This window comes from Gobio gobio (genome assembly GCF_949357685.1).
Source record: "Gobio gobio genome assembly, chromosome: 1".
Lineage (NCBI taxonomy): Eukaryota > Metazoa > Chordata > Actinopteri > Cypriniformes > Gobionidae > Gobio > Gobio gobio.
Window position 1 is genome coordinate 53522664 of NC_137097.1, and position 26758 is coordinate 53549421.

The 26758-nt window shown below is 38.8% G+C and overlaps 1 protein-coding gene across 5 annotated transcripts in view; it reads right to left on the reverse strand.

The window, feature by feature from the left end:
- Positions 1–26758, reverse strand: part of rarab (retinoic acid receptor, alpha b) — a 136883-nt gene that overhangs the window by 108387 nt on the left and 1738 nt on the right. Inside the window, exons 1-2 of one of the 5 annotated variants that reach the window (XM_079819596.1) lie at positions 16903–17211; positions 632–747 (exon numbers count right to left, since the gene is read on the reverse strand). The exons of 1 other annotated variant lie outside the window; for it this stretch is intronic. The gene's annotated coding sequence lies outside the window, so the exon portion shown is untranslated. Of the gene's footprint in view, positions 1–631; positions 748–16902; positions 17234–26758 lie in introns of those variants that run through there. 3 more of the 5 variants (XM_079819594.1, XM_079819593.1, XM_079819599.1) reach the window with 3 other exon arrangements.

Genomic DNA, 26758 nt, shown 5'->3' on the forward strand with positions numbered 1-26758 from the left:
GGATCGTAGTTGAAACGCGATCCGTACGGACCAGGCACCACGGTTCAGGATGCATGTTATACTCGTTTCGAGTCCGGAGCTTCTTACTGCAGCTGCTGCGATGACTTGGCCAATTGGCTCTTTTACTTAGAAGGCGGCACATTGCACCTTTTTCCCATTTATAGTAATATCTGTGAACTTGGTATATACACAGTCTTTGGAAATAGTCTGCTGTAGCATGTCATCATACTAGAGATTAATTGAATTTATCGGTATTGGGTGTCATCTAACACTATTGAATGTAATCATTCACAGATATCACTATGAATATCCAATTATATCCATACTTTACATTATCATGTTGTAATGCCTACATTTATTATTGACAGAAAATAGTAGAATTTTAATTAGCCATTTCACAGTTAACGGTCATAACATGAAAATAAATATCAGCCAGAATTCATCCCTAACTGCAAGAGCACATGTCCCAACTGATCAGGCACAAGAAAGAGGGGTCAAAGCACGGGGCCAGGATGACTAAGGAGCAGATGGCGGTAAAAGTCTTACTCAAGGTCACTTGCAAGCATAGTGTGACAAACAAATTGTGAATTGAGGAATTTTAAGCAGGGTGTTTCAGTTCATGATGGACTACCTGCAGAGCCGACATCCCAAGACAATAGTCCTTAATTCAACTCCTCTGTTTGCAGAGAGGCAACAAAAGAAGCAGTGGAGTTACGGCTGATTTCTTCAGTCTAGTTCAGGAAAAGTCTAAGAAGCCAAATACAAAACATACAAAAATGAAATGATAGTCATGTAATCATGATAATAACATACACACACTACTGACAAAAATCAACCTTTCAATAAATGTGTTGGATAAAACAAGACTTTGGGTGAAATACATTTACGAGTTTTCAAATCTCTCGTACATATGTGCACACACACTCAATCATATGAAATGTGAGGAAAGGATCATCCAGAGAAAAGGCGACTCACTGTCCCCAAAAAGGGGAAGTCCCTGTTAAAACAGAAGCCATTGGTGCACTTAACACCTCTAAAATGTTTGCCAAGATCCCAGGCGTCTCCTAAGAGCCGCTTCCTACACTGGTGCCAGTGGCGTGGCAACACTTCCTATTCCAGACCCTGCTCTACAGGATATCCTGTGTCTCTGGTATCAGCAAACCTCACGTGAGGACCCAATCCAACCTCAACTCCACTCGTAGAGGAACTCTGTTCCTTTGAGGGGTTTTTTTTAAACCATGTTTGGAAACTTACGGTAAGTCTATTATGGCCAGTCTTCCTGAATTTAAGTGACTACTACACTTCATCTAGATTAATTTCCAAACAAGGTGGTTGTGGTCATTTACATTTTGAATATAAACCGTTTTGCATTACTACTAAAATTTTAATGGATGCAGTAAAAGCAAAACTGTTAAAAATCTTAAAAATCTTTAAATCTTTAGACAAATAAAAACTGAGTGAAAGCATATCCACAATCATTATATGCGTTAATATGAGACTAACATTATGCACAATTTTAACCTATTTTTCCAACTCCTGCCATTACCACATAAAGCAAGCTACCCCTTTAAGATTCACTTGATGCATACAGCTTCCAAATGATTATTTAAATGGAGACTATTATTTACTAGATTATTTAAAATAAATGAAAATAATTCAGTAAATTGCTTTAAAAATTGAGCTGCACTGTTATAAATAGAATAGGCTATTTCCCCATAGATTTCCAATGTAACTGTACAAACTAAGGGACGAGTCCATGTTATTTTCTGTGGAAAACGACAGCAAGCCACAGATGTTGTCAACAGAGCTTAACTTGTCTTGTAGTGAACCAGGAACATTCCTTTAAAGCAGCTGTTGTCTTTAAACTGTGGACTGAAATAGTCTAGTTCAGACTTTGCATCATTGATCAACATCAGAGTGTTTTCTTCACTCAATCTATTAGCTCCAGCATAACTGAACAGCAAATAACCATTCATTTTTTAACCATGAGGATGTCCTTACAGCACACAATCAAGTAAAGAACTTCCTTTCGCTTTATTCAATAAAGCTTCCAAGACATCAAGACCAGACTACAGGACATAATGATCACAACCGTGAGCGCACAGAAATCACTCTCATAGCTCATCTGGGCTCCATTCTCGTCCCCATTAGAAAGGTCTGCTCCATTGTCATGATAATCTACCAAATGGCCTCCCTTTTCAAGAACTGTGGCGTGTCTGAGGCCACACTAGTGTAGGGGAGAATAGAGGAATCATAGATCACATCATAGGACACGTCCGTCAGAACAGCCACTTGCTCAGCCACCTGTTAAGTCTCGCCCTAGTGAGGACATCGACCCCTCAGATCAAACATACTCATCCCTTTTAAAAGGATCATACAGAGCTGAATCGATTGTCTGGAGAGTCCAGGATTATTTGAAGAGGTTTATCAAGTCCTGCTGCTAACTATACAAAGCAAAAGCCTCAAAGGATTATAACGCCACGGATCAACTGGGCTCGTGTTTATGATCTGAGATCACACATTACTAAAGTAGACAACAAAACACAACAGTGATCAAAAGTGTTTTTTGAAATGCTCCACAGGGATAGCAAGTGAGGCGAGTAAAGAAAACCCTCAAATTCAAACAAGGTAAACCATATTTATTTCATTAAACACACTCTCAGATATAGACTTGATGACACAAATCAGACTGAGCTTATGGAAAATGGATCTGCAGACATCGCGCATTGGACCCGTTTTTCTTCAACTAACCAAATGCTTATATACTCTGCCAATCACAACATCTAGACTTCAGAACGTTGGTTAAATGTACTTTCCACTTGCATACACTCTTAAATATAATAGTTCTTTGCTGGCATCTACTATGGTTCCATGATGAACCTTTAACGTCAGTGGAACCTTTCAAATGCGGTAAAGGTTCCTTGTAATGTAAAAAGATTCTTTAGATTATTAAATTGCTCTTAAAACTCAGAAAGAAAAAAAATGGTTCCGTTAAGAACTATTACTGAAAGGTTCTTTGAGGAACTCAAGATACCATAGAAGAACCATCGCTGAACCAGTGCCCCTGTTTTGTAAACTTTATTTTTAAAAGTGTAGCTCACTATAAAAAAAAAATCACCTATTTCAGTCAACATATTGTCTAGGTAAACTATATTCTTGTACCTCACAACTCTGAGGTTTCTGAGGTTCGGTGGTTTCTTGCAGCAGAAAACAAGCCCCTATGTAGTTTGAAGACCTGCGATAGAGGAATGCAAAGGATGAACAAAGCTAAAAGCATTTTTACATGCTTGCCATTATGGGGGCAGTCTGCCATGGGTTACAACTTGGAGACTAGTGTCCATGGTGCACTGGGGGCTATAAATCAAGAGTGAGGGAACCAGCGCAGCGACACTTCTGCTCCAGATTTACACACACTATCTGGGTTTTTATGAGCGCATTGAGCAAGGAGAGGAGCCTTTGAACTGTTGTGTCATGCCGCGAGGTGGTTCAAAGACTCACGGGGGAGATGTGAAGAGGCCCACTGTCATGCACCTCCAAAGATCAGTGGCTCTGTCTAACATGTCCCAACAGATTTTCCACCTCAGAACGCAGACCACACAGCCGATTTGTGCTGTGGACTAATACAACAACACTAACATTTCCTAACACAACTATAAATTGTATTTTTTTCAAACATATTTTCTATCACAGTGTCTTAGTAAGCAAATCGAAGGTCTGTTTTATGGGTTAGTGGCATGACGCTCATTTTTGTCTGGATCTATACATTTATTTTAAAAATACATTAAAAATGTAATTCATACAAATATGATGTGGTTTCAGCAAGTCAATAATTAAAGTTTATTGAGCGTATAAAGTACTTCAAATACAACCAACATAAAAACAAAAACTCTAACTGCTTGTTTTTACAAAAAAAATTGTATTGTCTTTATTTTGGACACTTTTATTTGCCATTGACCCTTATGTGTTACAATGTCTCCCTGCAGAGAAACACAAGCCAATAAAAAAACCCCATCTAGAATACATGAAACGTCGAAATATAAACTTTTTTTTCTTTTTTACTTAACCACCTTTCTCCCATTTTTCTTTCAGCTAGAGGATTTTAAGCCTGGAAAATGTGCTTGCGGCTCTCGAGGTCTGGAATACATATTAGCTGTGAAATCATTCAGTAAATTTTACGTGTGGTGGGTCTTTGAGTAATTGTATACTGATAGCCCACCTCCAGCGTGAAATTTTTAATTCACCCTCATTCGGTCATGCACACAGACAGACAGCGTACTTAGAAAATTCACATAAACAATTCATAAGTGTGTTCACTTTACCTTAATTGTTTCCATTTGTTGGACCTGTCAGGTTCATCATATCATTTAATCTCATTTTATTCATTACACCAACTCTCCCTCCATTATTACAGGGCTGCAGCGAGCAAAAGGAAATCCAGTTTGGTTTGGGATAGCCCTAAATTTAGGTAGGGCAGATTCTGGGTCTTTGCGCTAGTTTGTGATGAACATTTTAAGCTTTATATTCTAATCGCTGAACACATGCAGAACACTGTTGGCAGATGCTGCATTATTCAGACTGACGGTGGCGCTATAACATTTACCAGCTTTAAGTACACACGAATGCTACTTTAGAACTGCCTTAATGTAGTATTTATTGCCTCCAGATGATGATTTAGAATATTACAAATTGTGGAGGAATTCCAGCAAGGAAAAGAAAGTGATGCGTATTCTCAGAACAAACATAAAACAAACACAACAGAACTATATAAAGGCTATTCACATGAGCATTAATTCATGGGCGTCGGAAGCAAAAAAAAATGTGGGTGGGTCCTCTCCCAGAAAAATTTTACTCGAGTAGATACCATTTACATTAAGTACAAATGTATTGCCTTGTTCACTAAACGTCTGCTTGGGCCAGACAAAATTAGGGAAAACACAAAGTCCTTTACAGCTGTTATAGTGTAGAGGTTCGAATCCGCCTTTTGCCGAACTCACTCTACTCCCTTTTCCCATCACATATCAGATCGGAAAGGCATTTATTTTCAATAAAAATTAAGAATATAATAGAAAAGTGAAAATAAACCGTCTAACATGTTTAATAATAAGTGTTTATCAGTTGGGGTAGGTAAACAGACGTGCTGAATTAGAGAATAATATTAATTTGATACGATACTCCACATGGGAAGAACATGCATTGCAATTAGTTACCTGATGCAGACTAATATACACATAGCTGAAACGTATCATTATCATCTTGGTCTGGAGCGAGGTTTACGCAAGCTAACATGAAAATCTGTCAGAAATCTGCCCCAATTGGCTCTAAATTAGAGCACGCTGTAGTTCCATTTACCACCACAGATTTACTTTGGAGAATTGTGGGGCAACTTTCTTATTTATTATATAATATTGTAATAGTGTTTATTGTAAATGATTTATCTGTGCACTTCATTATTATTATTTTTTTAAATACAAGTGCCCTAACAATCTCTAATCAAAAATGTTAACCTTCCCTCCCCCCTCGAAACGACTTATCTTTCTGTCATGTGCTATGGCACGAGTGAGGCTATCGCGGTCTGCCTCGATTTTGTTAGCAACATCCAACTTCCAACGATCCAATACATTTTCTGAAGGACGAAATCAAGCCCCGCCCTACATTTTTTCTCGTTTTAGAAGCCGTTTCACTCGGATATACGTCACAATAGGGGGAAAAAAGAACAAATCGCAACTTCCGTTTCATGCAGACTTTAATAACATAATACATGCCTGTCGAAGCCATACTAAAATTTTGGTTAGATCCTGCTCCCTTTATGCCTTAAACAGTTTAGAAAATCTGAAAAATATGTGTTGCAGAATGCTGAATACATTTACAATTTATTATTGATTCAGTTTATATAGAGGTCTATGTTTTGGATGATTTTTTTGGGTGTTGCCCCACCTGCCCTTACAAAAGAGCCATGGCTGATTAGGATGCCACTGTTCTCTGTATCTGCGAGGTATGCAAAAAAAGTTCTCCAAGATGTTATTGTCCCAAATGGATGCTAGATGACCTAGCAGAAGCCTGAGTGGTAATCCAGTGCTCATTTACCTGCCTTTTAGCAAATCGGTAGGACTACTTGATGAATGTTACAACATCTAATTAATAATAAGTCCATCCATATACACATAACATACAGCACATATTTTAACCTTTTTCAATCTTAGATTATATAAATATGAAAAATTGACTAAATGTGACAAATGTGCACATACTGTACATGCCTAACGGCCTTCACCATGAGTACCCTGTGCTTCACACCAAGTAAGGCATAGTGATGCTCACTTTCAAATGAAATTCCCCCTAAAAAGTTCCATCTAACTGTGGACTGGATGTGGATATGACTTTCCCCCTTCCTGCTATTGGGGTTTGCAGAGCTAATCCAGATGTTATTCTATTCTCTGCACCAAAACGCTTATGGGTGACTGAGATAAATAAGCCGCTGATGGCAAGAAACAATGGGTGCAGCAAAGCTGTCATGACTTTATGTGACAAAGATGCATGCTGGACTTTGGAAGAACCTTAAACACCACCAGCTATTAGTATAGGGGGAGGGGGAGGGGAAATCACATTCTAATAGGAAACAAGAAAACTGCGTCTCATCCACCCACACTGCATAGTCATAGACAAAACCTTGTCCACTTTTTTCCCTTCAAATTTCGTCCTCTCTCTCCCTTGGTTTCTCCCAGCAGTCAAAGCCCATTAACGCTGGCCGTTAAATAATGACAGAGACCCGGCGCCGTGGCTGGCACACTGTCAAAGTGAGGAGAGAAGGCCAGAGCAGCTTGTTTAATTTACCTTCACCCATCTGTCTTCTGCTGCACAGCCCATAAGCAAGAGTCACTCGCTTCCCTGTCCGCAACAGCACACTCGCTATTCCTACATCAGTTACATGCCTAAAAGGAAAACGTCCAACACTATCTCAATTATATGTCGTAAATGCCAAGGTTTGGAGAAATATATATATATATATATATATATATATATATATATATATATATACACACACACATACATACAGTGGGGCAAAAAAGTATTTAGTCAGCCACCAACTGTGCAAGTTCTCCCACTTAAAAAGATGAGAGAGGCCTGTTATTTTCATCATAGGTACACTTCAACTATGAGAGACAGAATGAGAAAATCACATTGTCTGATTTTTAAAGAATTTATTTGCAAATTATGGTGGAAAATAAGTATTTGGTCAACAACAAAAGATCCTCTCAATACTTTGTTATATACCTTTTGTTGCCAATGACAGAGGTCAAACATTTTCTATAAGTCTCCACAAGGTTTTTACACACTGTTGCTGGTAGTTTGGCCCATTCCTCTATGCAGATCTCCTCTAGAGCAGTGATGTTTTGGGGCTGTCGCTGGGCAACACGGATTTTCAACTCCCTCCAAAGATTTTCTATGGGGTTGAGATCTGGAGACTGGCTAGGCCACTCCAGGACCTTGAAATGCTTCTTACGAAGCCACTCCTTCGTTGCCCGGGCGGTGTGTTTGGGATCATTGTCATGCTGAAAGACCAAGCCACGTTTCATCTTCAATGCCCTTGCTGATGGAAGGAGATTTTTACTCAAAATCTCGCGATACATGGCCCCATTCATTCTTTCCTTTACACGGATCAGTTGTCCTGGTCCCTTTGCAGAAAAACAGCCCCAAAGCATGATGTTTCCACCCCCATGCTTCACAGTAGGTATGGTGTTCTTTGGATGCAACTCAGCATTCTTTCTCCTCCAAACATGACAAGTTGAGTTTTTACCAAAAAGTTCTATTTTGGTTTCATCTGACCATATGACATTCTCCCAATCCTCTTCTGGATCATCCAAATGCTCTCTAGCAAACTTCAGACGAGCCCGGACATGTTCTGGCTTAAGCAGGGGGACACGTCTGGCACTGCACGATTTGAGTCCCTGGCGACGATTTTTGCTCACCGTTCTTGTGATTATTTTGACCCCACGGGTGAGATCTTGCATGGAGCCCCAGATCGAGGGAGATTATCAGTGGTCTTGTATGTCTTCCATTTTCTAATAATTGCTCCAACAGTTGATTTCTTCACACCAAGCTGCTTACCTATTGCAGATTCAGTCTTCCCAGCCTGGTGCAGGTCTACAATTTTGTTTCTGGTGTCCTTTGACAGCTCTTTGGTCTTGGCCATAGTGGAGTTTGGAGTCTGACTGTTTGAGGTTGTGGACAGGTGTCTTTTATACAGATAACGAGTTCAAACAGGTTCCATTAATACAGGTAACGAGTGGAGGACAGAGGAGCCTCTTAAAGAAGTTACAGGTCTGTGAGAGCCAGAAATCTTGCTTTTTTGTAGGTGACCAAATACTTATTTTCCACCATTATTTGCAAATACATTTTTTCAAAATCAGACAATGTGATTTTCTGGATTTTTTTCTCATTCTGTCTCCCATAGAGAACTTGCACAATTGGTGGCTGACTAAATACTTTTTTGCCCCACTGTATATCAAGTAAAAACACAAAGTGAGTGTGTCACGCACTATGAGCGCATGTTTCTCCTGGAATCATTCTGGTCATTAGAACGGAGCGTGTCCTCGGATTGCATTGCCCAAGGCTGCATGTGATGCCACTCATCTGGCAACTGTGTTCAAAACAAAGATATGTTGCCTAGCTGAAAAGAATGTTTTACAAAGGAAATCATGACTGACAGGAAATAAACACACCTACTTCCTGCTTCTCTATCTGAAGGTTTAGTCATCAATGTCTTGTCTTTGTCTGGGGATGTTTTAGTAACATTGCAGACATGTGAGCAAAGCCTGGGTGGCCGTTTCTTTCAAATATACAAATGGATAGGCAGACTTGTGTGTTCAACAGCTGGATAAAGCACAACAAATTGGGTCTCGAGTTGTGTATTTGAAAATTTGAAACTTATTTTTTTGAAAACAACATTTATGGGACTATGCAAAGCAAGGGACAAAGACGTTCATCTGCATGTGTAGGGTGTATTCAAGGTGATTGGGACACTTTTTGCCATTGAGATGACTTGGTTTCAAACTGTCAAACAGCTAAAGATAACTAACTAAAGCACCACAGAAAAACTATTTAAAAACAAACAAAAAACTGAAACAAGCTGTCTATCACAATTCACTCCCACAGTCACAAAACATGCTACAACCGTGGACTAAGGAAATAGGAGAATTTCTTTTGCAACATAAGTTGTAAAGCAGTACTAGAATATTTTTGGTTCATGTGTGATAAAATACTTGTTGTTCCTCATTTGCAAGTGAAATTTGAATAAACGCATCTGTTAAATGACTAAATGGGCAGAGGGAAAAATGAATTGAAGGAGAACTGAAAAACAGTAGCATAGACCTAGAAACATGGGCTGAAATGCTGAATAGTCACAGTCCATGCCAACAAATGAACACATGTAAATAATACACATGTGGGCATAAATAGAGACAAAGCCACTGGCGGGGTGCTAGTAGACAGGTTGTCTGTTTACCAAACAGACAGTGAAAGTCAGACAGGCTAAAAAAGTGAGAGGTGGAAATATCCCATTTCTAAAAAGGTCAGAAAGATGACAATATGAGAAAGATGACAAAGTAAATACTGTGTTAAGGGCTGAGCACCAAGGCAGCGGCAAACTTCTTCTAGGAATACTGTATAGAAAAACTACAGCAAAAACAACAACAAAAAGACTGAAGTAAACAGTTGTCAGCTCCTACATGTTGAATACATGTTGAACTCAAGTCACTCACGTGGGCTCAAGGCAAGGTTTCTGCTTCTTTTGTCATATGACCACCTTATTTCCTTTACAATTATGGAGGTCAAAGTCATTTATTTGCAGCTGCACTTTTTCTGATTGAAAAAAAAAATGAATGTCAAAGGATCTGTATCAGAATGACTCACACTCACAAAAATTAGCACATGAGAAAATTGTAGTAATGAGTAACAATGAAACAGCACATTGCAAAAACAAAACTAAAAAAAGTCTGAGCCATTGCAACTCAATTTAATCAATCAATTTGATAGTTTTTTTCTGGTTGACTAAGAGCTTTTTTACTTTTGTGTCATTATAAGCATCAAAATGTGTTTGTCTATATCAGGGGTGGCGAACTCCAGTCCTGGAGAGGCTCAGTCCTGCAGAGTTCAGCTCCAACCATGATAAAACTCACCTGACCCGTGCAGAGATAGTCTTAATATAGGGTAATGAGAGGGTCTGTATATAGGAGAAAGCATAACGGCTAACTTGGATCACTCTCAGCCTATCGTGTAGGCAGTGACGTCAAGTTTTATGATAGTCAGTAACATTTTACGTTAATCAGTTTCTTGTGGATTAGCGCATTGGTCTTGTGAATAACTGTTATATATTTGGTGTTGTATCGCTAGTAAAGGTACAATAGGACTACTGAGCGGAGAAAAAAGAAAAGAAAAGAAAGAGTGCAAATATCTCTATTCTGTCTATTTAAGAATACACCAAAAATAATAATTGAATACATACTTAATTAATTAATTATATGTTTTGTTTTACATTCATTTATTAAAAAGCATCAACATTAGGCAACACAAGACCCGGCAGCGATAGAAAGAATACTTAATTTTTTTTATTTTCATTAAACAACATACAAAAATGGCAAATTATTTATCTGTGCACGTCACTTTTTCTGGTAAATTAACCTGTCCTCTAATGGCATCACTTGTCCTCTTATGGGCGGGACAACCTGTCACGCACATGACATCACAGCAATAGCAAACCGCAAACATCCAATCACTACGATAAATGTCACAATAGGGAAGAAATCGCAACTTCTATTTCATCCTGACTTTAACACAGTACTTTAGTCCCCATTTCTACGGACTTTTCTTAAAGTATATGTAATGTATCTAAAAACCTAAAATATAATTGGTTCATCATTCGAAAGCCACCACATCTTAGATTAAATCGCTCAAGTCCAATGAATCATTTCTATAAATGTACTGCATGTAGTTTAAAATGGTCAATTAAATAGTCTTTAAATGGATGGGCAATCTTCATTTGTGTTCCAAAGATGAACGATGGGTTATGGGTTTGAAAGTAAATGAAAGAATTTTTGTGTGAAGTTGAACTAACCCTTTAAAAGACAGGGATCCAAAATCAGTTCCATCAATTTACAATACTGCAGACAATTTGAAATGATTAATGAGAGAGTACGCTACAATCAATCCACTGGAGAGAGAGAGGGAGGTAAAAGAGAGAAATGGAAAGAGGCGCGTCAACTAGTCATATCCAGCAGTGTGAAAAAAAACTGATTTCTGTTAAAAATGGCAAGGGCGACAGCATTGGATAGCACCCCGATTCAGTCAGCTTTGTGTTCCCCTCCCTGCTATTTTGGAACGACAAAGAACATTAGAGAGCCCTGATGGAAGGTTAGAGACAAACACTACAGGAGGTGATACCATGAACGGAAAAATCAAAATGTCAGGCTTTGTGGCATATGTCTCTGCAGACGACGAGCATGAAAGTGCCATTGCTTTGAGGAAGCAAATATTGTACCCATTCCTCTTTCTATTGCAGACAGATGGTTGAGGAACTTCCCATTTAACTGCGAAAACAGAACTAACCGAAAACACCTCGCTTCTTACAACATATGCTGAATAGTTTCAATGCAGCACAAGCATGACTCATTTCATCCTTATACTATTGCTGTTAAAGGAATAGTACACTCCAAAATTAAAATTCTGTCATCATTTACTCCCCCTCAGGTTGTTCTAAATGACAATATATTACTTCCAGAGAACACAGAAAGAGATATTAGACAGCATGACAGTCTCAGTCACCATTCACTTTCACTGTCATGAAAGTGAATTGAGTTCCTAATATTCCCAGTCTGAACGGTGTGGTGTTGCTTTTATTATGGTACTTTAACATTTTAAAGTACCACAGTAAAAACCTGTAATACAACCAGAAGCTGCGCAATGTTGGGGCATCATTGATTCTTACTGTGAGTGATGGCACGCTGACCGTTCCAAGATGGTAGACGTATCTACGTATACATATATATGGTATTACAGAAATATTAAGTGCCAATCGTCTAGAATCATATCTTATTATCTGTTTAGTAACTATGGTAATTTTGGTTAGGATCTATTGGATAATGTTTTTTGTACTTAAAGGGATAATTCACCCAAAAATGAAAATGTATTCACCTCAGGGCATCCTAGGTTTATATAACATTCTTCTTTCAGATGAATACAAGCTGAATTATATATTAAAAAAAATGTCTTCTGTATTCTGACACCTTTCTATCAGAACCAGCATTAACTTTTTTTAACAATTTTAGCTACAGTAGCTCATCTGTTTGATTGGACCACACAGGCCAGCCTTCGCTACCCATGTGCATCAATGAGCCTTGGCCGCCCATGTGACCCTGTCACCAGGTTCACCACTGTTCCTTCCTTGGACAACTTTTGATACTGACCACTGCACAAGAGCTGCCGTTTTGGAGATGCTCTGACCCTGTTGTCTAGCCATTACAATTTGGCCCTTTTCAAACTCTTACACTTGCCCAGTTTTCCTGCTTCGAACACATAAACGTTCACTTGCTGCCTAATATATCGCACCCACTTACAGATGCCGTGATGAAGAGATAATCAGTTAGTCACTTCACCTGTCATAATGTTATGTCTGATCGGTGTATTTAGCCTATAATTGTGCATAACATAAATATAAAAGTTTTTTTTTTTTTTTTTAACTAGCAGAGAAGTGATATGAACATTTATTGCTTAAAGGGATAGTATAAATGAAAATGCTGTCATAGGGATGCCACAATTCTCAATATAATATTGAACCGCTCGGTAGTTACAGCTTTGACAGTTCAATACGTGCTTGTGAATTGGGGGGGGGGGGGGGCAACATTGCAAGTGTGCAATACTCACTTTAACAGAGCAGTGAAGTGAGGCTGCAGTGCGCACCACCATCTTTCAAAACTGTGGCGTGGGTGGAGTGGTGAAGTCATGATTTTTGATCGTGGACGATTAAAAATGTCTCACGTCTGCTAGTATCGTGCAGTACACATTCTATCATGTTTCTCCATCCCAATATACTGAACAACGCGACATACATTCACATCACACGTTAGTGGTACACTCTAAAAAAATATTCAGTGGCTTAGTAAATATCACAGTAATAATTAACTTTATTAACGTAATAAAATCTCTAAATATCATTTACTTGATGTTTTGAGTTGAACATACCAAAATAATTGACTAAAAATCCAACAGTTCATTTTGTCTCAAATTTACAGTTATATTTAAGTTTTTTTTCACTAAAGGAATTTAGTGCTCGAATAACCAATTATTTATTTAAAATATACTTAATATATTTGTGAAGTTTCCATCAAAATATTTGAGAAAGGAGAATTAAATCAATCTGTTTCAAGAACCATAAATATTACTTAATTCAAATCAAGATTATTAATCTTTAACACACACTGAAGAAATTGAGTAACTTTACTGGATTATAACACTGCACCCCTCCCCCGCTACTTGACGTGACGACGGCTCGACGGTTGAGTGAGCAGGCTGTTTGAATTCTCTTCAGTCTCCAGAGCAGTTCTTTCTTCTCAGCGTCGCAGAATTAGTGCATTTCCTCTGTGAAATTCAGGTTTGTGTGTTTTATTTTATCTATAAAATCATTACTGTGCTTAAAATAATTTTATTTAATGCAAAACTACATACAGGGACGCAATGTGAGTCACCTAAACAGGTGTGGCATCTGTCTTTGAAGCCAAAGCACACAACTTTATTCCTTAAGATAATGAATATAATTAATTTGGATGATAAAATGTTCTTAAAACTGTGCACTGTTTGTTTATTGGCAGGTCAGGCACGTTGCAGCATCTTTGAGCTACGAGTGAAACGCTGGACGGCGGTCTAAAGTTCACAGTCCACCTGCAGAGCGCGAGTCCGTCTCCGGCTCGAGAAACGGTACTGATACGGTGGAAATTGGTTAACAGACAGGTTGATTACAGTATAATTACTTTTTAATTTTTACTTCTAAAATGTTTGTTACATGAGTTTAAACATTGTATACATGTCAAAACTGTAATATGCTGTATTGCTGTAACATTACTCATCGACAATAAAGGCCAATGTCATGTATAAGTGTGGTTGTGTGGAGTATTTTACAAAGGTTTAGAGGCAATTAAAGTTAATATTAAAATTATACTATAAGAGTTAATATTACTCATGAATATTGGTTTTTAAATGTTTTTCCTTCAATTTTTTCTACTCAATTTTATTTGTAAATGTGCCAAATGTAGTTACTCAGATCTACTTATTTTTTTTACTTGCATTTGTTCAACTTGTACGGTGTATGTAATTGATTACACTGCTTTAAAATGTACTCAATTTTTTTGGTGTAAAAATGTTTCACCAAACAAATTGAGTAAATCATAGTAAACATTTTTAGAGTGTAGAGTTATACTCACGGAACAGTCTATAGTTATTCACAATCACAAAAGTTCATTATTTGCATGCGTCTTAAAGCCTTGCTGGTTAAACATTTCATTCGTGTGCATATGCACTGTTTTAACATGCGCTTTTCTGAGCGCGCACTAAAAGCCTGTCAAACACGTAATTACTGGACTAAGTAGTCTTAATGCGCTAATACTGTCAAATACACACAGGTTTACATAAACACAGTCGGTTATGTCTAAAGTGAAAGTAGAATCGGCGTGTGTCTGTATATTAGATGCATGCAGGTCTTAAATTGACAGCAGCGCAGACTAGTGAACATGCTGCCGCTAGTCCTTAAAGGGACAGTTCACCTCTAAAATGATGTCATTATTTACTCACTCTAATGTTGTTCATAACCTGTATTCATTTCTTCTGTTGAACACAGACAGTTGATGGTAGCCTTTGACATCCATATCCATTTCCTACAATGGGGACCAGCAACTGTCTGGTATTTCCAAAATTCTTCAAAAAATATTTTCCAACAGAACAAAGAATATTATTCAGGTTTAAAACAACTTGAGCGTGAGTAATCAATGACAGAATTTTCATTTTTGAGTGAATAAAACTACAAAAGAAAAAGAGAAAATCACTCACTGTTCTCGACTTTCATAAGAAATGTATATTTTATAGTGTGTTGTTAAATTAAATGTAGTTTTTTATTTTTACATTTATTAATTCATTGTTTTCTCCTTAAAGGTCCTGTTTTTCCTGTTTTTTTGAAGCTTTGATTGTGTTTACAGTGTGCAATATAACATGTGTTCATGTTTCGCGTGTAAAAAAACAGTATTTTTCACACAATTTACTTATCTGTATACCGCTGTTTTCACTGTCCTAAAAACGGCTTGAGGATTATTCTATGAAGTCCCTCCTTCAGAAATACGTAACGAGTTCTGATTGTGCCAGCGGTTCCTGTGTTGTGATTCGACAGTAGCTTAGCGCACGTTGCCCGGAAAGGTCAGGCCTCTTACCATAACGGGGAAATGCATATGCTCAAAGTACAGCGTCCCTGAAGGCCAAACAAAGGTGATTTGACTCCGGGATGAAAATAACAGCGTCTGGACGACATGGCGACAAACACACTCTACAAACGCAACCGAACGCAACACTTCCTCTTCTCCACGTGGGAGAGCAACAAGACCACGCCCCCTTTTTTGCGTATTGTTGTGGGCGGAGGTTAGTCAACAAACTGTTCTACTGACGTCATTAAAGCAGGATGTACAGGGATGTAGTCCAAACCGGCCGTTCGCTGTAGGCTTTGAAAGGGAACTTCTGTTAAATAAAATATCTCGCTTGGCATTGAACTTTGAGCTTTATAATTTTACAGGTATTATTTATGCTTTAACAGCAACATTACACACTAACTAAAGTTTGAAAAATGAGATCACGAAGAACAGGACCTTTAACCTCTTGCTGTTCCTGTCGCCTAAGAATAGAATAGCAAAAAAACTGATGTGACAAGCCATCAGAACCGAACCGAACCGAAAACCGCGGTTAAAAACCGAGGTATGTATTGAACCGTGGACTTACTGTATTGTTGCATCCAGTCATCATTGACTTCTATGGAAATACTCTGGAAGTCAATGGGGCACATCACATGTTTGGTTGCCAACAATCTTCAAAATATATTCTTTTGAGTTCAGCAGGAGAAAGAAACTCATACAGGTTTGGAACAATTTCAGGGTGAGTAAATGACTACAGAGTTTTCATTTTTAGGTGAACTATCCCTTTAATTCGATTTTTGGGCGAACTGTCACTTTGAATAGCAGATTTGCGGAGGTGAACAGATAATATACAACAGCTCAGTATTCAGATATTTATATTGCAATTGCACGTTGTTGACCCAAATGCTCTTAAACAGTATTCCAACTAAATTAATCCATGCAGGAAATTACTTATCTATAGAGGCATTTGTTGCTTTTGTTTGCAGAACAAAGTGACCCAGTTAAATTCCTCGTGTTATATAACAGCACTGTACACTCAAATCGTGCTCAACATAGGCTACTGTATGTCCATTTAGGCAAATAAATTGCAGTAAGGCAAAAGCATACTGTCTGAAAGTCGGCGCACGACGAAATTCAATTCAATACAGGACGCACATGCAGCTAGTGCAGCGTAGCGGCGCTTTGCATGAAAGACCTGCTGCAAAAGCTCTCATGACACATTTGCTCATTCAGGTGGGAGAACAATACAGCGCATTTTATTACGTAGCTGCCGCAGACCGGTCATTATTACCCCCGTATGCGGTTTCGATCAAATTGAACGGACAGCTTTACAGTTAAGTAGCACACCGCATCTGAGCGCCGAAGGACGCGCCTATTCACTGCTCCACATCTGTCAAGACGCTATTAATGTGGCTACCTGTCAGCCAAGCAATTGTATTGTCACGTAAATAGAGAGCGCCAATACCTGTTGACTCCTCCTACCGCTGTGTTGGTTGGTGGAAGTTGAACCCAGGGACGCTTTAATTTCTCTCCCGAATGTCGTTCTTCTCAGCCGCTCAACGTGTAGAGGAATTGCATGTCGGCGGGTGGTAATTGCGCAGCGACAGTTCAAAGAAGCGAGAGAACTGATGTAGCCTACATTCGCAGGGCGGCAGAGGAATGATGCACTGCACGGAACAGACAAGCAGCCATTGCGGTCACGTGTGAGCTGGTGAATCTGAACACCGGCCAGCCTACGCCGCCGTCTCCTCCCATTCTCCCCTTCCGCGGTGTCACTTCAGGGCACCACTGAACATAAGCTCAGCTGGTGCTTGCCTTTATGTAACCACAGCGTGTTATGCAGGAAGTTTAGTGCTTTTGCATTAGGGCAAAGCTGTTTCACGTACACTGAAAGACTTATAGAATCAGCTCGAAGTTCTTAGAGGATCAAGCTGTAATATTAGGCACATTCCTGACAAATTGAGAGAGGTTAGGTATACTAGAACCACCAAACATTTTGCATTTAAATTGAACAAGTTGTGTTGTGGGTTTGGGAATGAGTGATAAAAAAAAAATGCTCAAAAACAATCACACCTATGATTATCAAAGTTAAAGGGGTCATGAATTGAGAAATCAACTTTCCCTTGAGCATTTGATATATATAAGGACATTGTGATATAAGAATACCCTATACGTTTCAGAGCTGAGAACTTCCTTGTTAGTCAAAGAAAAGCTTTTATTGACAGCTGGCTCAGCAAACAATCAATCTGCGAATGTGCTTACCTGTGACATCAGAGAGCAGTGAAATGCCTCAAGATGAACGCCTCATTCTGTAGCCTTGTGCATGTCATGACATGTTATAGATAAATAACATAGGCTTACATGGAGCTAAATCGGATCGAACTTCCAAGCAATAAAGCTTATGGCATTGGTTTCAAAAAAAGAGTAAAAAAGAGACGATTTGCAGCCGTGATGAGATTAAAAAACTATGCTGTGCCTTGGATTGACAGGAATGGTGCAAAAATGTTTGTTTTTATATGTGATAGTATTGCATTGTTACGTTTGGTAAAGAGATAAATGCCTCTCTATACGGCTCTGTACGTGTCTAACTAAACATAACTTCCACGCTGTCACAGGCTGGAGTGTATGAGGTGTTGATGGTTCATTGTGCTGCGATTCAGGATCAGACTCGGACATGTATGGGCCAGCGCTCGCACTTGAATAGTGAAATAACATTCCTTTCTTGATGTGCGTTGCTCACTCTCTTTACTGGTAATGTGTAGAAAAAAAATTATCGCGTAAGTTTTGATCATGGTTATTTGTCTGAGGTGAAGTTTTGCTGCTTGTGGGTGCGCGCACGTGTGTGTTATAGTTAGTTATGCACGGTTTTGCGGTTATATCCACCGATTGGGCCGGCCAAGTAATACAAAAAAATAACATTTAAATGAATTGCGGGTGGATGAGAGATAAATCATTGTGTTTGTTTGATTAAGACATTTTGCGAGCTCTGTGGGTGAATCATTCCGGTTGCCGTTTTTCGCTTTGGAAGTTTTCAAAACAATTCCTCACATGTAATGACTGGGGAGCCAAAGCTCATTATAATATGCAAAACTGTTATCCAATCATAGCAGTGGGCGTTTACATCCAAGTCTTAAATGCGTCACACCCATAAAAACCGAACGTTTCAAGAGCTAGGCTCAAAACCAGGGTAGAAAATAGCCTATTACTTATTCATTATGATGTTTTTGAATGTAAAAACCACGCAAACGTCATAAGTTGACCTCAGACAACAGTATAATTGTTTTTTTTGTTTTTTTTAAGTCAGTTCATGATCCCTTTAATGAAAACATGATTGAAAGGTTTATTTATATCAGTGGTTCTCAACAGACAGACCCACTAGAGGGCTAGGGAAAACTTGGGGGCCTCAAGATGACTTTAAGATAAGTCAAAACGACTAAAAATGAAGATATTTCTTATTTTAATTCACCCTCTCATCACGCTCTGCTCTTGAGCTTATCTGAAGGCCACACAAAGTTTGGAGGCCTGTAGCTATTTAAAGTTGGCACTTCTTGCACACTGTGCGCCTCAGCATGCGCTGACCCTGCTCTGTGATTTTACGTGGCCAACCATTTTTTGGCTGAGTTGCTGTTGTCACCAATTGCTGTCACTTTGTTGTAGTACCACTAACAGTTGACCGTAGAATATTTAGTAGTGAGGAAATTTCACAAGTGGACTTATTGCACAAGTGGCAACCTATCCCAGTACCACGCTTGAATTCACTGAGCTCCTGAGAGCGACTCATTCTTTCACAAATGTTGCATTTGTCTGCATGCCTAGGTGCTTGATTTTATACACCTGTGGCCATGGTAGTAATTGGAACACCTGAATTCAGTGATTTGGAGGGGTGTCCCACCAGTTAACCTAGAACCTAGGTTCCGCCAGTGTGTCAGCCTGAAAGACCCAGGAAGTATCTTTTCATTTTTACAGTGTACAATATTGTTGTAAAGGGCTCCAGAAGGTTTTAAGCAACATTTACTTTGTTGTCCTTTGTGGTCTCAGAGCAGATATGTCAACATGTTGATGTGCACTGTGTGAAAAACGGTTGCAAGCACCATTGATCCTGTGATGATGCCTTGAATTTACACAAGAGCTGAGCATCCACACTCTTAAGACCTTTTACCACTTGACTGTGACGACAAGGACACTGTTTCCCAGTTGCAAAAACTCTTCTTTTGCAACAACTAATTTGAAACGAAGAGAAGCCATCCACAAGAAACGCATAAATATCAGATCCCTGGGCCCAGTAGATTGGGAGACCATTTTTAACAGCCTAAACCAAGTGAGACCAGTACAGACAGGTTTATTCTATTTTTCTCAGCAGGGAGGTGTCGTCAGTTTGTCTGCTCTCATCTTGTTTACGTGAGCTATTTCTAGGAGCAGCCTTTGCCTCTACTTTTTTTGCTACCCATTAATGTGTACAATATCACTGCCCGCTCTGAGTGACCCCTCTTGGTATCCCTCAGTGTGTGTTTGCAAATAGTTCAACTGCTGAAAGAATGCCAAGACCTTTTGCCTATATGGCCCATCACCTTGCAAATGAGGGAACGTCCCATTAACAGAAGAGAAAAATAAACTATCCTTTAGATGGAGTCATGTCACATGTGGTTTGCTTGGCCTAAGGGCTTCAATAGCTGTTCTAATGACTCATAATCCCCTTCTTTAAACTTTGAAGAAAAAAATACAATGTGAGACATTAGGGGGAAAATCTCTTTTTTCTTGGTTCTATATTTAGAAAAGCATACCTAAGATTAAATGTAGGTTTCAGAGTGCTCATGATCAGATCAATCTCATGTGGTCTTCCTTTATAAAGAAATATGGAGAAAATGATGTTTATAAAGTCTTTAGCTCTGATTATGCAATCATTATGATTATGGTCTTGGTTCGGTGTTTTGCAGCTTTTATTACTGCATTACTTCATGTTGTGAATCCTATAGAGCAATGTTTCTCAACTTCAGTCCTGGGGACCCACCTCCCAGAATGTTTTAGATTTCTCACAAACTAAAATACCTGATTCATCTTATCAGCTTCTTAGTGTCCCCATTACTGGAGCTGAGAAACACTGCTATAGAGGTATAATGGAACTTGTGAAGCCTATGTGAAGTGACCATTTAAAACCGGGGTCATCAATCTTTTCAGGCGAAAGACCCAGAGCAGGGTCGTATACCCCCTGTCGTATAATATTGAGTTTTAGATTTTAAACCTATAGTATCATATTAATGTACAGTATTTAGTGGACAAAAGTGATGTGCAGAGGGGATCATTTGCACAACATTTGCTTTTAATGACACTTCAGGTTCTATTAAAGTCAAAATATGAGTACTATGTTATATTGGGAAGACGTATACACTAAACTTGGTTAATGTATTAAAATGGCCAAATTAGTTGGCAAGGAAGGCAAACACATGCAGCGTATAATTAAATATGGGTTCTGTCAAGACCACTATCGTCAAAGATGATTGACAATTAGCATATAGTTTGTATTGGCAGTATGGTTCTGTTTTGGGCAAGAACTCCCTGTGCATTCCATGCAGCCTAGCATGGATAAGAGCAGGGAGAAAAGCGATAATAAATGAATTGCCGATATCGTTAATGTCAATATTTAATGTACAAAATAATTTGGAAATTTAGTTTGATTCAAGGGGAATCAGAATACCAAATCCTGACTGGACAAGAGGAGGAGCCGGGGATGGAGGAGGGTAAATGACCTCTGAAGAACGTGATAGCTGCTGATAGTACTGAAGGAGCTTATATATGTATGCTGTGATAAACATTGTATTTCTATTGGTAGACATGATCAGCTGACAGTCAGCTGATGCGAGCTTGACTAACGTGACCTGCCAGAACTGACGCTATGCTTGATTTTGATTGTATTACGCAAAAAAAGGTATAGAAAAATAAAAAGCTCACAAGAAATAAAGCATTCATTGACTACAGTGTAATCAGTTATTAATATTTTGTTGGTTCTCCTTTGTTTTTGATTATAGCAGCCATTGTCCTTGGCATTGACTCACTCAACTTTGTGCATGTGTCATGCTTAACTTCTTTCCAATCCTTCTTAAGTTACTCCCAAAGTTGAGCATTTTTGGAAGTCCTGCATGACTTATCACAATTTAGGTTTATCATTTCCAAAAGGATTACAATGGCGTTAAGTTCTAAGGGATAGTTCACCTAAAAATGAAGATTCTGTCATTAATTACTCACCCTCATGTCATTCCAAACCCTTAAGACCTTCGTTCATCCTCGGAACACAATTTAAGATATTTTTGATGAAATCCGAGAGGTCTCAGGCCCCTCCATAGAGACAGCTATTTAACGAACACTTTCAAGGTCCAGAAAGGTAGTAAAACATTGTTAAAACAGTCTGTGCGACTCCAGTGGTTCAACCTTAATTTTCTGAAGCGACGAGAATACTTTTTGTGCGCAAAAATAACGACTTTATTTAACAATTTTGTTCCAACCTGTGCCAGTCTCCTACGCAATTTCCGTTGTAAACAGTGCAGCGCTCTCGAGATCTACGGCAGCCGATGCTGTTCACGTGAGCATAGGAAACAAATTGTTGAATAAAGTAATTATTTTTGTTTGTTTGTTTTTTGGAATGGCATTAGGGTGAGTAATAAATGACAGAATTTTCATTTTTAGGTGAACTATCCCTTTAATGGTGGCATACATGTATTTGGTTTTAAAACACTTCAGTCGTCTCCTACAAATATACTTGACACCATCCAATGCTCGGTTGTTTTTGACTTGTCAGACTGCAGAAAATGGCTCCTTCTTCTGCACTCTGTTTTTTGCAGTAGATAAAAGGAATAAATTGTTTATTTACTGGTACCCAACCTCTCAAACCAGCCTCTTGTAGCCGTTGGCTTACAGTTCAAGGTGAAATTGGAGGTTTGAGGTCTCATCCAGGTCTTTAGAAGCTGTTTTTCTGTGGTTCGACATTTGCTCTGATTTTCATCCTCCTGTCAAAATGCTCACTAGTCTCCCTAGCCACAGCACTTTACATTCTGAATGTGATCTCGCTGTGCTTTTAAATAATTCTGTGGACATTGTGACCATTCACATATCCAAAGTAATGAATGTTTGAAAGATTTACTCTTAATGAACAGCCTTATAAACAACTGATAAGAGTGTTATCGAAATGATTTGCACAATGGAAGGCCAATGGTCTGATTTTTGGCTAATATTTCTCCCCTGAACTGGTTTAACATGCAGTATACGAATCATGAAATTAAGTGTTCCCTTACCACACCCCTGGAATGAAATATACCAGGCCTACTTGGGTAGAGTAAACTTGCCAATTTTTGCCATCGTTTAATTGCACAAGGTTTAAATTGTATGGCCTTTTTAACGGCTAGAATGAACACCTAAAGCCCTTCTGTGTTTTGACGGGTCACAAGACTTGACCAGAGGAAATGAGCTGGGAACGCAAGCCTGTGAAGATCCTATCAGAGGGTGGGAAAGAGCTAGTGCCATTTAGCATCCCACCACTTCAAAAAGGACAACCGTACTACTGATCCACACACGCATAGGTACTCAAAGACAGGCAAAGATAGTCACAGATCCCCAAACAAGTAGAGTCCACCCTCACACCTTCTCATCTCCAGCCTTCAAAAAGCTAACAGTTTAATTTTCTCAAATGCACTCTTTGAAAACTTCCAGCCCTGGACAGCAAAATCTGCTTCATGGGGTTTAGCCTGTCTGAAAGCATGTGGTAAGCCTTGTGGAATGTTTTAAATGACTCCCAGATGCGGGCCATGAACGTGCTTAACCCTTTAGCATCTATAGCAGTCAGGTTTACTTTTATATTAAGTGGATGTGTTATTGTGCATAAAATAATCTCCTTTATTTTCCTTGCCAACCGTCAGATCCATCCATCCATCATTGTTCATCTAAATCAAATTGAATTGTCTGAATAAAATTAACAGCATCAAAAAAAATTTTTTTATGAGTGTATAGTCTGATACACGTAGTGTTAAAAGTAGTGTTAAATATAAAAATTATGCCATTTTTTTCAAGGCATACAGACTTAGAAAGGCATGTTTCGTAATACTTGACTGTTGTAACAGCACAATGTTGTTATTGAGTTTTATGACAATAATTATGCCTCTTTTATTAGACTATTTGCGCCATTTATTAGCTTTCAAACATGTCTATAGTTGTTTTATTGGAGTATCAACACCCTTAATGCGTGAGTACTAGAGCTGAACTACGGTGCATGCCTATAGGTTCAGAGAGAGGAAGTCTTGTGTTTGTGAATCTGCTGCTTGGGAGGGCGATCATATCGAAATGACTGATATCCTTTTAAGAAACGAACTCGATTGCCCTTTCTCTCACCAACCCTCCACCTCCCTCCCCTTCTGCACTCATTCTCCTGCCAGAACAAAGCCACGGAAAGAAGCCCATTAGGCGAACTGATAACAATAGACAGAACTAAGTGAGTGGGGGAAAAGTAATGGGAAAAAAGGTAGAATGTAGGTCGGAGGTTCTGCCATAAGATGGGACAAGTACAATTACTTCTATAGAGTATTTCAAGGAGAGCAAGAAGTAGGATAGCTGTGTGTGTGTGTGTGTGTGTGTGTGGGGGGGGGGGGGTTGTATGGTGTTCATCTTCATATATACACCCTTATGAGGAAGAAATGTTGGAAGGCTCTAAATTAATACATTTTCCCTTAATTTAATACCATTTCCTACTAAAACAGAAAGTCAGGGTGGGGCATATCCAAGGACTGACAGTATGTATGGTCTCGCAAAACAGATGAGATGAAAGTGTTGGGATAATGGTTGGCTGAGGCTGAATATGGGTTATGATTATGAACCTCAGGATGGAAGTGTGGCTAGATAGAGGCTGGTTTGGGTTTTGAGTCATCATGCGCCTGTTTCTCTGATTAACCTGCATGTACACTACAGTTCAAAAGTTCAGGGATTTTGTAATGTTTTTAAAAGAAGTCTCTTCTTGCATTTATTTGAAATTAGAAAATACAGTAAAAGTAATAGTTTGAAATATTATTACAATTTAAAATAAGTGTTTTATATTTGAATATTTCCTTTATTCGTGTGATGGCAATTTATTGTAAAAAATACGATCAATAATTATGATGTTTTACATTGCTTTCACTCATCAAAATAAGTTATTCAATTTTGTTCTTTTTTATGTGTTTCTATGGCACCACTATCGACTGCTAAATTAATCTGCATTGGTCAGGTAGTTCAGCAGTCATGTGGTACAAATAGGAGCTCTCACAAAATTCCCACTTTACAAGCTGTACGAGCTCTACGAGGACGTGAACGCTTTTTACAAGTTGAAATCTCGTAATTGCGGCAATTTCAACATGGCGTGAACGCACCTTTGTGCTTCCCTTGGCTGCGTCCAAAACCTGGCCATTTCAAGGTAGGAAGGCATCAAGGCACGTCCGAATCTAATGTTAGCTTCACTTCCTGCCTCCTGAGATACCTTCACCTTATTGAGTTTTGAAGGCAGCATAAATGTATCCTTTGCTGCCTTTGATATCCCACAATCCTATGCGTTCTATTCTGTGACAGTTGAGCTAGAAAAAAAGATCAGTTTGTGTGTACATGTACGTTTTTGACCAACATTTTCCACTCCTGATGTCATTTCTAGCGAGAAATGACTAATGTAGTAATTAAATATTTGTTTAGTTCTCACCAAAGCTCTCTCTATTTTGCTGTAGATCATTAAACTGTTACACTGCCTAAGAAGTCTGTTCGAAATCAGTATCGTGAGGTGCCTTTACAAGTCATTATCTGATAAGGCAGCCAGGCAAAGTCAGCTGCCTAGGTTTTTAGACGCAGCCCTTGTTTTATGTGTCATGTTCTAATTGAATGATCGTCTTGATTGTTCACAGGTGTTCCTTGTTGTCATTAGTATTTAAGCCCTCATGTTTGCCATGTTGTTATATTGAAGTTTTTTGAATGCTGTTCCATGTTCCTGGATTATGGTTTCCAGTCAAGTTTCTAGTTCTTGTTTATTTTGTGTTTAATGCTTTGGATTACCTCTTGGTTTATGTTTCATGTTTTTTGTATTGTCCCCATTATAATAAACTGCGCTTGGGTCTTCTACATCATAGTTTCAATCTGCTTCCATGTCAGCATTAGCTATGTTTCCATCCACCTCTTTTTATGCGCATTTTGGGATATCGCATCAAAAAATGCTGAATGGAAACACCAAGATGTGCATAAATTCTAAAAATGCGCATAAAAAACGTATGCGCTCGTTTGAGTAGGATAAATGTTCTCTCCGGTACGAAAACATGCGCATAAACTATGATGGAAATGCATTATCAAATAAATTCCTTGATGAGCATAAAAAAATCATGTGACTTTCACGATAACTGTAGTAACCAGGGGAAAAAAATCTTGTTTGCAAAACATCTGAAATGCTGTTTTGGTCATTCAGAAGTCTGCTGTCAAAGATGTTCGGTAGGGTATTTCACTCCTCTCTTACATGACTGCGTTCCCAAACAGCAGCATCTCTGAAAGCATAACAACAAGTTTATTGAGACGCACAAGTTTCTCTGAGACGCAAATCATTTATCATATACGGAAATTATTTCATAGGCTTCTCCTATGTTTCTTAGTTATTTTTTAGCGGTAGTTTATCAGGAAGTGACGATTATGTTCTCTTCGACTCACTGGATGGAAACGGTGCTTTATTCGCAAATGTTTTATGCGATAGGCCTATTGCATTTTTGCGCATAAATTACATTCGCAACTTTGGATGGAAACATAGCTAATGTTACACTGTTTAACGGAATTTTAGATGAAGTGACTTAAACATCCAAGATAATTGTACTTAATATAAGGCAGCCACTTTTTTTTTTTTTTTTACAGTGTACAGTTTGACGGACACAAGCTCTAAATCCAGCCTCTTCTCAGGGAAACTAATCTGTTGAAATATATCTGCATTAGGCACAGTGCTGCTCGGAGGCAGTGAGTGAATGGCACCATGAGCCGGTGGAGAGGACAGAGCTCAGTGATGACAGGGATAATGAGGGTGATGAAAGTGCAGACAGGCACACATGGAAGACAGACAAATGAATTATTCACCTCACTTACCACTTCCTACCTTGTCTTCTTCATGAGCCCTTTGAACATCCACTGACCCACATTCACAACAAAAAAGTTGTGCTGAATCAATGCATTGTTGTTATTTACCTGATTCGTATTCATAACTTTTAGTCAACACTCAAAAAAAACAAACCTCTCATTTGATACACGACAAAGTACCATTCAATCACCAGCCACAACAGGCCCAACAAAAGAAG